Source organism: Muntiacus reevesi, chromosome 15 (assembly GCF_963930625.1).
Source record: "Muntiacus reevesi chromosome 15, mMunRee1.1, whole genome shotgun sequence".
Taxonomy (NCBI): Eukaryota; Metazoa; Chordata; class Mammalia; order Artiodactyla; family Cervidae; genus Muntiacus; species Muntiacus reevesi.
This window is the reverse complement of record NC_089263.1, coordinates 10,814,755-10,826,929: the sequence shown is the minus strand read 5'-3', so window position 1 is coordinate 10,826,929 and position 12,175 is coordinate 10,814,755. Positions and strand designations below refer to the sequence as shown.

Here is a 12,175-nt window from a genome sequence, read left to right as displayed (position 1 = left end):
ACCACTTTACCACTTGTTGATAGTTATCATTAGTGAGACTTGGAATACTAAGAATATACTAAGTCATTGAGTCACATTAGAAAAGGCTTGGAATCACACACAAGGGGATTTGTGGCAGCTCCAAGCATGAATAAAAATCACTTGGAGTAGATCTGTAAGGACCCTACTGAATTTTGCCTCATTCCCTGAGAGATTTCAAATTCAACATGTGCAGGGCTGAAACTCAACTCTAAATTTTGCTTCAAGTTTCAGTAGGCATCCTAGACCTGGGAGTTTGAGCTCTGTGACAAATGGACAGGTTTCTCCAAGTCTGACAGAAATAACAATAGAACAATTATTATTGCTTTGGGGGATATACACTCCAGTTGGTTCTGAACTAATACTGAGGAATCATTGGTTCCATGAGCTTGAGGGAAGGCCATGTGGTGTAGCAAAAAGTTCTCAAACTTCAACAAGCACACAAGTCAACCAGGAACCACTGAAAAAATGTAGATCCTAAGTCAGTAGATCTGAGGCTTGGTTTGAGATGCTCCAGTTTTAACAAGCTCTCAGATGGTGTCATTGGTGGTGGGGTAAGGAATACACTTTGAATAGCAAGGGTATGACATATAGGTATAGACTTTGGAAACAGAGAGACCCAGGGTTCAATCCGAACTGCGCTACTTATCAGAAATAGAATTTTGGGCAAACTTAAAACATTCCAGAGTCTTGATTTTCCTAATTGCCAAATGGTATTACTAATTCTTATCCAACTAAGTTTAAGATTAAATAAGATGGAGCATAGAGTATGCATCCTAGTTCTAGCTCACCTTCCCCCCACTTTTTAAGGGTGAAAAATGTAACCCCCTTGTTTCTTTGAAGACTTAGTAGATGTCTGAAATAGGAATATTTTTGTAACCTCTTTAAAGTTAAGTGTTTCTATCTATGAAGTGAAGATCATGCTACAACTTCTGAATATCTGAGATCACAAATGAAAAAGTCTCTAACCATTTCTAGAGCAAGATACATGCATGCTAAGTCACTCCGGTCGTGTCTGACTCCTTGTGACCCTAAGAACCATAGCCCACCAGGCTCCTCTGCCCATGGGATTCTCTGGGCAAGAATACTCCGGTGGGTTGCCTTGCCCTCCTCCAGGGAATCTTCCCCCTAGAGCAAGATAGGTACAACAAAAGTAGTATTCTCTTTAGCTCTGCATGAACATAAGTTAAGAAAACCAGTGTATACCTGTAATCCCATGGTGGTAAAACAAAGGTTGGAACACTGTTTCTCATTTTGCATACAGAAAACTTAAGCTCCCTAAGTATTCATGCATTATTTCAAAGGCAAAATTAGTTGGGGAATCTTCTTACGCTTCTAATCTCTACTCTTATAGAGGAATTGCTATGTAAGGAATACAGAGTTTTGCTCCATCTTGTCTTGCATTTTGTTTTGCAACTGGGAAATGGATGTGCATAAGTGAAATTTAAAGTATTTGTTATGTCTTAAGGCCCAATTCTTTGTTCCTGTTTGATGGTCATGCAGCTTAATTTAACCATTATTTAACTTCTTGAGACTTACACAGCAAATAGAGTCAGTCAGAATAGGTTAGCTAGTTTTGCAGTCACAAATTACCTTGAAATACTCATGGTTTAAAGAATAACAAGTTTTTGCTTATCACTTTTACACTGCATGCTATGGAGCAGCTACCATCCTGATTTTTGCAGTTGTCATTCCAGAGGGAACTCTGCAAGGATCTTTTACTGGCAACTGGATGCTGTAGCAAAAACGATTTGCTCTCACAACTCACTGGTCTCAGTGAGACATATGGCCCTATCCAAGCAACACAATGGACAAGAACTATGATCCCACCATGGTCCTGGAAGGAAGATACAAGAAATCCACAGAAACTAGCTCAAATGACCCCCATACTTACTTTGTCAGGCACAGATATTTATGCTTCCCCATTTTCCCCGAGATGCCTCTACGATGCCACTAACTACTCACTCATTCTGACGCCTTGACTTCAACAACACAGAAGCCAAACAGACAAACACTGGGGTAACTGGACCCTTCCATCCCCTTCAGACTTTGAATGCAGAATATGGACTCAGACATTACTGAAAGCCTCGGAAGGAAAGAGATGATACCAATCAGACATGTGTTGGCTGTTAAACCTCCCCCTACAACTTACGAAGTGAATTTTGATCAATGACAAAGAGTAAATTTCCCTCCTTCACACATTTTAAGGACTGCTCTGAGATTTTACCTTGCAGCATTTCACAAAAAAGCAGACAGACCCAATGAGTAGGTTACTGCATCCCACTGTGGCTCCTCATCCACAAAGGTCAGCATCACCATGCATCACTTGAATTGACTCACATTTCCTCTTGCCTAAAGTTGTCTTTTTCCTCATCTTTGTCAACCTGGGCTTGCACCTCCCAGCTAAAGTATTGACCCTTGCATCCTTCCTTTAGACTAATTTCTCAAGCACCTAGGTTGTGCTGCCTAACAGATGTGCTTCTTTTTCTGCTAGTAAACAGTATAATTTTGAAATTCTGACCAAACTTAATATTTGATCCAATATGGAACCAAACCAGGTCATGTTTATTTGGTGAGAAACCTCCAGTGGACCTCAATATTGCCAAATAGCATTTTTTATCATTTTCATATTTGACAGCTTGGCCAGTGAGCTTATCCAATTATATCAATAACTGATTGAATCATTATTAAAATTAAAATGTTACTGTGGAACTGCTGACATTTTAGGGTGACTGTTTCTCTGTGGTGGGGTCTGGCCCGTGCACTGTAGGATGTCTGGCAGCATCCCTGGGCTGTGTCAGTGTCACTTCCAGCTGTGACAGTCAGAAACGCCTGTTGCTGTGGTGGTCAGTCGCTCAGCTGTGTCTCACTCGTTGCCTCCCCGTGGACTGCAGCACGCCAGGCTTCCCTGTCCTTCACTGTCTTCCAGAGTTGGCTCAAACTCAAACCACTGAGTCGGTGATGCCATCCAACCATCTCATCTTCTGCCACTCCCTTCTCCTCCTACCCTCAATCTTTTTCAGCATTGGGGTCTTTTTCAGCGAGTTGGCTCTTCATATCAGACGGCCAAAGTACTGGAGCTTCAGCCTCAGTCCCTCCAATGAGAATGCAGGGTCAATTTCCTTTAGGACTGACTGGTTTGAAATATCTACATACCTTGTCAAAAATACCCTGAGGGTAAAAAATCAGTCGTAGTTGAGAACCACTAATATAAACAATTTGGTAGCTTACACTTTTCAAGGTAATTGCATTTTTAGCCATGATTTAAAGATATTGTATTGATCTTTCTTATTGTTACATGTAATATGAGATACTATACTATGAGATACTGTGTAGTTTCCCTGATAGCTCAGTGGTAAAGAATCTGCCTGCCAATGCAAGAGATGCAGGAGATGCGCATTCGATCCTGGGTTGGGAGGATCCCCTGGAGTAGAAAACGGCAACCAACTCCAGTATCCTTACCTGGAAAATTCCGTGGACAAAGGAGTTTGGCAGGCTACAGTTTGTTGGGTCACAAGGAGTAGGATAGGACTGAGCTCACACACACACACACACACACACACACACACATATATTCCCCAATAAGTTAAATACAATGAAAAACACAGAGGGATACCATTCTAAATTAGTGAAGATGTAACAGGGCAAAATTTAGATATGTGAGATAGAAAGACATACAGATGGATTGATGTTAGAGATAGATAATAGAAAATCACAATACACTGAGTATTTCTAAATAGATATTATGCTGAATATACCTTTTTCAAAGTATAGTTGCTACATTTGTATACACATGAATGTTGCTAAATTAAAAAAAAATGTTCAGGTGATGGATGATAGTAAAAGTTGCACAATAATATGAACATACTTAGTGCCACTAAAGTGTACAGATAAATATGGTTAAAATAGTATGTTTTATATTATGGGACTTCTACCACAATTAAAAATATTTAAAAAGAAATAAGCATAAAGAAAAAGATAATTTATATTCTAGCCTTTATTGGGATTATTTTTTTCCCTACTGGGAACTTTTTTCTTAGGCAATGAAGAACAGAGTAGCTTGTTCAAATTGTCATGAAATTCAAATGAAGAAGTCTAAATTAATGAGGTTTAGCTGTGCTTGAACATATGCTGAGGACTGATATCAGATCATCTCCAGACTTCAACCAATAGCAATTACACTTGTATCTTTAGTGGTGTCAACCTGAATTAAAAATTGGCCGGCTTTATTAAGAATACCCCTAACAGACTTCTTAATTAATTTGGAGATACTATCAAGTAATGTAGTTCACTGCAGCTTCTAAGATGGATAACATAAATACACCTTTCTACTTTTTACTTTATTATAAAGTCAAGATTTTTAAAAGTAGAACATAATAATTGCTCAACGTAAGTCAGATCCAGTGGGAAAAACTCATGTTAAAGATTCTTTGTTTAAACATATTTCTAATTCCTCTGTCCATAGTAATTGTTTCTTTATTATTAAATTTAATTACACTAGTCAATCAGATAATCTGGGTGTTCTATCTTCATCATTGTTCAGTGGCTCAGTCATGTCTGGCTCTTTGCAACCCCATGGTCTGCAGCACACCGGGCTTCCCTGTCCTTCAGTATCTCTTGGAGCTTGCTCAAACTCATGTCCATTGAGTCAGTGATGCCATCCAACATCACACCCTCTGTCACCTCCTTCTCCTCCTGCCTGCAGTCTTTCCCAACCTCAGGGTCTTTTCCAGTGAGTCAGCACTTCACATCAGATGGCCAGGGTATTGGAGCTTCAGCTTCAGCATCAGTCCTTCCAATGAATATTCAGAGTTGATTTCCTTTAAGATTGACTGATTTGATCCCCTTGCTGTCCAAGGGACTCTCAAGAGTCTTCTGCAGCATCACAGTTCAAAAGCATCAGCTGTTTGGGGTTAAGCCTTCTTTATGGTCCAACTCTCACATGTGTGTGTGATTACTGGAGAAGTCATAGCTTTGACTCTATGGACTTTGTTAGCAAAATGACGTCTCTGCTTTGTAGTACACTGCCTAGGTTCGCCATAGTGTTTCTTCCAAGGAGCAAGTGCCTTTTAATTTCATGGTTGCAGTCACTTTCTGAAGTCAGTGTTCTACTGATTTCTCCAATAGTCAAACTGATGCTATAAGTCTTATTAAATTGACTCACTTGCTCGAATCACTCTTTGCATATACATGATACCTAGTTAAAAATGACTTCAAGATAAAGATATACACTATGAATGTATAATATTGTATGTGTGTGTAAGATATAAAATTAAGATGCCTAAAAGGATGCCCTAGACTATTAAAAATGGCTCTTTGAGTGGTGGGATTCAAAAACTTTTGAAAAGAATGCTTCCTTTATATTTTTCTGTTTAAGTTACTTACAATAACTGTGTAGTATTTTTTCACCAAAACATTCTAAATACTCTTAAATACATGGTTTTTTGCTTATTGAAACACTGTCCATAATGTGTCCAAAATGCTATCAATTTTCAATGTATGTTTGGCTTCCCTTGTGTATCAGACAGTTGAGAATCTGCCTGCAGTGAGGGAAGACCTGGGTTCAATCCCAGGGTCTGGAAAATTCCCTGGAAAAGTGGATGGCTACCCATGCCAGTATTCTTGCCTGGAGAATTCCATGGACAGAGGAGCCTGGTGGCTATAGTCCATGGGGTCACAAAGAGTTGGATACAACTGAGCAACTAACACTATCATATATATTTAATTTCTCAAAATATCCCTTCAGAAGTGAAAAAGGGTGGTTTATTTCCAAAAATACCATGTATGAGTATAGTAATAAAGCATAAATTTCTTCTCACATTTTAAAATATATTTGAAATATTGCTAGTTAAGCAACAACAAAAAAATTTGCGACTTAAAGCAAAAGAAATGTAATGCTGCTTTTTCCCAACATTTTAATTTTAATTTGATGTCTTGATTTTTATTTCTTTTATTTTTGCAGGTCTATAATTCCCTTTCACTGAGATTGATTTGCACATACAAAAGCACACATACTTTTTGAACAACAGCAATGAGGTGATAATTTCTTCCAGGGAATTTTGTAATTGTATAGAGATTATTCATTCAAAAATTATATATATACTTGTATTTAATTTATAATGTCCTTTTAAAATTAACTTTAGATTCATGTATATAATGCAAATGCACATATATAAACAAAGGAGAATTCGTTTTGGAATGAAATCTCAGAGGACACTGCATTGACTCAAATCATCATTTTTATAATGTTACTTAATATATAAAAGTATAAAACTGAGTAGAAAATATCCATGATTATAATTTCTTTATAACTAATAATTCTCAGCAAATTCATAAATGCTTGCAAAACTAGAAAGCCAGGAAAGTTTATTAAACCATTTTTTTTAATATTTGAAGTACTTTATAATACTTATATTAGATGTGCAAATAGTGATTCAATATTTTTATAGATTATATTCCATTTAAAGTAATTATAAAATTTGGCTGTATTTCTTGTGCTGTATATTACATCCTTATATCTTAATTTTATACCTAGTCATTTGTACCTCTTAATCCCCTTCTCCTATCTTGCCTCTCCCCTGTGTTCAGAGCATCATTATTTACAGCAGCCAAAATATGGAGGCAACTGGTATCCATCAACAAATGAATGGATAAGAAAGATGTCACACACATACACACACACCCAAATGGAATGTTACTCAGTCATTAAAATGAATTTCATTTTTGCCATTTTTACCAACATAGATGGACCAGTAGGATGCTATGCTTAGTGAAGTAAGATTGACAAAGAAAGACAGTGAACCATTATTGTTAATAAAGTGAAGCATTATTATTAAAGTTAAGAAGTTGGAGTTCCTATTGGACACCAGTAGCCTCAGATATGGTTCACCATTAAACTTATCTTTGTATTTCAACTTCAATAATCTTACTACAAATTTTGTATGTTTATACAGATATATATATATATATATATATATATATAATATATTAAACAATTGTTGTAACATGCTGGCTTTTGGCTTAGTCGCTCAGTCTTGTCTGACTCTTTGCTGACACCATGGACTGTAGCCCCCCAGGCTCCTCTGTCCATGGGGATTCTCCAGGCAAGAACCCTGGAGTGGGCTGCCATGCCCTCCTCCAGAGGATCTTCCCAACCCAGGGATCGAACCCAGGTCTCCCTCATTGCAGGCGGACTCTTAACGACTGAACCAGCAGGGAGGCCCAAGAATACTGGGGTGAGTGGCCTATGCCTTCTCCAGGGATCTTCCCGACCCAAGAATTGAACCAGGGTCTCCTGCATTGCAGGCAGATTCTTTACCAGCTGAGCTACCAGGGAAACTCAAGTAATATTCAAACACGAGTTCTAATGAATTATTTGGTATATCTGTAAGGCAGTTTTGTTCTCTTGAATATAATGCATTATTGATAACTGTCTTAAATAAACATCTAATTCAATTGCTACTAAAACTGGGAACTGAACATTTTTTATGGTTTTTTATTTTATTTTAAATCATTGTACCTACTGATAATGAAATGGCACATGCTGTTCTAGATAAAAACATGATCAAATAAATGTATGCCTCCAAGATAGATATGGCATTCCTACTTAACATTATATTTTTGTTTATAATAAATTCAGGTGCAATTTGACCTTCATTTCTGTATAACACATCAGAAAAGGCAAATTACAGCATTGAAACTAAGTTGCAGAAAACTAATTTCCATTAAATGATTTTTGAATCATTTAAAAATGAGAAAGTTATTGTATAGGATTGAAGATCTCAGAAAGCAAATTTCAAGAATATATCCCAGGTTGAGAACCCTTAGTTTAGTGGAAGATATGAGTTTAAATCTCAACTGGTTTTTATTCATTAATTCACAATATTTTGTGAATGTCATCTACGTGGTGCTAGGTGTTAGATGATGGACATAGATGTTTTCTTAGGCCTCTTGGCGCTCACAGCTTAATGGGAGTTAATATAATGGGGGGGAAATTAGACTCTCTTACTGTGTGATCTTGAGCTGTCTCTCAACTTGCTCAGTTATCCGATGAAGGGAGTATCCACTCTCACCATCAGATGAGAAAGAGTCCTTTAAAGTTTTAAAGTCCTGGAGAAAAGGAGAACATTATCTGTCACATTTTCTCATGCCAAATGAAACCATATTCAACATAACTACTGGGACATCCATTTCCAAAGTAGGTCAACTCCCATCACAGTACAGTAACTACAATCAGCAAGCTAGCCTATTTGAACTCCAAATCCAAAGCGATAGTTCTGATGACATCATTATGCTCAATATTAAAATCAGTCATGTCTGGCTTGTGATATGACTGTCTAGCTGTATGCAATACTGCAGACAGATAAGGCTGGTAACAGGAGAGCAACATTTTAGCTGAAATTTCAAGAGGGGTAACATGTGGCTTTCTAGCTTGGAATGCCTCCAGGATCATTAGAATTACCAGCCGTCCTGTACTGGTGGAACATAGCATGGGTGCTTTCATGATCATCTTGACTTTCCATCTGAAAGACATCATCTCTCACAACCAAGGGTCTAATGGTTACAGCACAACACATGAGGAATTAGCAGGGCAATAAATCACTGCAACAATTTCGGCAAGAGAGGTCTTGCTTCAGCCCTTTTGGTGCAGAAAAGTCTGAGAGCTTGAACTGCTAATGCAATGAGCTGATTTTTGCTCCATAGCCACTTTCCCCAGCATTAGTGGAATTGTGCTCAGGGAGTGCTAATTTTAATATTGCCTTAAGAGAAGCATAATTAGAAAGGTAAATCTGCAGAGGGGACAATCAAATGAGATCTTCCATGTGTATGCTTTAACGAGAATATTCCAAATTGTGTCCATTTGTCTAGCACCATGGTTGATGAATGTATGAATTAACCTCTTCTAATATTTAAGAATTATCAAAGGACAAGTTTTATTGCTATGCATGTCTAAAATTGTCTGAAATCAGTTTAGGGATCAAAGCCATATACACATAGTTTCAAATTACATGCATTAACAAAATTTTAATCAATATATTTGTATTTTCTGATTTAAAATTAAGAGATGCTTTCAGTAGAAAATTTTTAAAATATGAATAAATAACAACTGGGTTAATAACTACAATCCGCCCACTGCATCCTCAGGTTCTGCAACCTTGGATTGGTTGGTAGATTCAACCAACCTTGAATCTAAAATATTGCCCCCAAATCTAGAAAGTTCTAAAGAGCAAAACCTCAATTTGCTGTATGCCAGCAACTATATAAATACTGATACTAGCATTTACATCATATTTATAGTTTTTAACATAGCATATACATTGTATTAGATATTATGAGTAATCTGAAGATGATTTAAAGTATATGAGAGGATGTACCTAGGTTATATGCAAGTTCTATGCCATTTTATATAAGGGTCTTGAGTAGAGCGGGAGTGGGGGTGGTTCCTGGAATATACCTTCGGGCTATCTAAAGTCCCCTGTATCAGTAATCTGCTTATCAGTTGATAGCATTATAGAATTAACATGTAGATGTATTTACTTAATTTGTATGTCACTGTTGTTGTGTAAGGCTTCCCTGGTGGCTCAGAGGTTAAAGTGTCTGCCTGCAATGCAGGAGACCTGGGTTCGATCCCTGGGTCGGGAAGATCCCCTGGAGAAGGAAATGGCAACCCACTCCAGTATTCTTGCCTGGAGAATCCCATGGATGGAGGAGCCTGGTGGGCTACAGTTCACGGTATCGCAAAGTCAGACACAACTAATCTCTAATTCATGTTGGACTCTTTGCAACCCTATGGACTGTAGGAAACCAGGCTCCTCTGTTCATGGGATTTCCCTGTCAAGAATACCAGAATGAGTTACCATTTCCTTCTCTAGGGGATCTTCCCAACCCAGGGATCAAACCCACGTCTTCTGCATTGGCAGGCAGATTCTTTACTACTGAGCTGGATAAGGACTGGAGTGGATAGCCTTTCCCTTCTCCAGGGGATCTTCCCAACCCAGGGATCAAACCCAGGTCTCCCACATTGCAGGTGGATTCTTTACCAGCTGAGCCACAAAGGAAGCCCAAGAATCCTGGAGTGGGTAGTCTATCCCTCTCCAGCAGATCTTCCCTACCCAGGAATTGAACTGGGGTCTCCTGCGCTGCAGGCAGATTCTTTACCAACTGAGCCACCAGGGAAGCCCTTTTAATTTGTATGCATGTGCATAATTTAAATTGCACATGAATTTGTATCAGTATTAGAATGTTTTCATTGATTGTACTTGTCTTCTTTTTATTGTTGTTGTTGTTTTCTGATGCTACTAAAATTGCAGTCTCCCCTTACTGAAAAATGAGGAAAATATTTTCTAGAATAAATCCAGATATAGCATCAAGAAAATATATTATATTAAATTAAATGTTTAATATAAAAGCAGATTAGCATGTTGTGTATTTAGGAAAAGTCTACTAAGCCAATTTAGTCTTGGGTCAACACAATTCATCAAGAAAGGGCAGAGAGGACTAAAAATGCTGTAAAATGGTTTTTTTTTTTTCCTTTAGTATAAAATAGTGCTCCCTTTTTATTCAATATCATTATTCTGGCTTTGCAGTATAAAGCAGAGATGCCTGGAAACCTTATTTAAAAGTTTGGGAAAAGAAAAGTGGAGAAAATATAATGATATTAATGTGTTTCATTAATTGTAGAGAGTGTAACCTCATTTACTCAACTGCCCTGGGGAGACTGTTGCTGCTTTAAATGGAGAGCAACCAGCAAAATTGGGAGCCAAGAGTCTGTAAGCTTAAAACAGAATTTCTCCTTTAGAGACAAAAAGTCGTGTTCCAAAGAAGGCATAGTCTCTGTTTTGCCCATTTAAAGCTGAACAAAATGTAGTGGAATTGAAGAATGCAAGGGAACATGGAACAGCTGTGAAATCTTGGGTGGGGGGTGGCGGGCAAAGAGGCTAAGTAAAAGTGGAATTTTCGATAACTCCATCAGCATTATCTTTCCCAGTGGTGATTGCCAAAACTGTATTTGTTTATAGTTCCTTGAAGATAAAGAGCTAACTTTGAGCTGAGGGAGAAATCCTCTATTTCCCTGAGAAATGAGAGCATTGGAGATTCTCTTGCAGAGTCTGGAAATCATGCCTGACAGGCCTGCCCGTGGGGTATTTCCTGCCTAATTTTGCAGCCCTAAAGGGTCGTGCTATGCTCCAGAAAAACATCCATATTAAATTGGGCTATTAATTGGGGAAAAGGTCAGAGGTGGGGATGATGCACTTGCATACAGTTTGCCTAAACAGCCTTGAGTCTGCAAACTAGGGTCTTTCTCAGGCTGAGTGTCTTCAGATGAGCTCTGTGGTTGGAGGGGAAATATGGGTGACCCCTGGTTTGTAAGCCTGCAATTCATTCCCTTGTGAGTCATGAAATTTCCATCATGTTGTGTCACATTATTTTATAGAGCTTCACATAGAAACAAAACCCTTTTAGATGGTGCCTGACACCCTCCATGATTCAGCCTTAGCCCCAACATCCTCCTTCCTCTTTCTCAACATCTTTCTCATGAGCCAGTCACCCTAAGTCAGTAGCTCCCATCTGTGCTCTAACTAAACCACACTCTCTGGGCTGAGCAGATGAAGTCTCCAGCTTTGTACTACCTACAACCTAGCACAGGACTTCGCACTTTGCATTTGACTGAAACCAATGCACGTTTATTTATTCACTGAATTTTCAGACTTATACAGGTGACAGTAAAGTGTGCATTGTCAAACACATATGGATAAAAATGGCCTTTTTTCTTTTTCCTATTGGAAATGTTTCATAGAATGGGATCTGCTTTCATAGAACATACGTGCAATAAGAATTTTTTTTTTTCCCTGTGATTTTTCAAAGGGATAGTTCTACTAATATAGAAAAAATACCTAGGGGTGCTTGATCAGGCTTCAGATGAAAGATATTCAAGCACTTTTTGTGAGTTCTTTAATGTTAAATGCCAAATACAGTGTTCCATAGCAATGAATAAGGAACAATTTCTTCCCTTAAGGGGTTTGCAAGAGATGGAAAAAAAGACATATTGGGCTGCAATAAGATCAAACCAGTCAATCCTAAAGGCAATCAGTCCTGAATATTCATTGGAAGGACTAATGCTGAAGTTTAAACTCCAATACTTTGGCTACCTGATACG

General features: G+C 38.1%; 1 long non-coding RNA gene across 1 annotated transcript in view; it reads right to left on the bottom strand.

Moving 5' to 3' along the window:
* The window catches only part of LOC136147482 (uncharacterized), a 91,950-nt gene that overhangs the window by 39,231 nt on the left and 40,544 nt on the right, over window positions 1-12,175 (bottom strand). Inside the window, exon 2 of the long non-coding RNA XR_010659194.1 lies at window positions 8,027-8,127. This is a non-coding gene — a long non-coding RNA (uncharacterized lncRNA). The remainder of the gene's footprint in view (window positions 1-8,026; window positions 8,128-12,175) is intronic.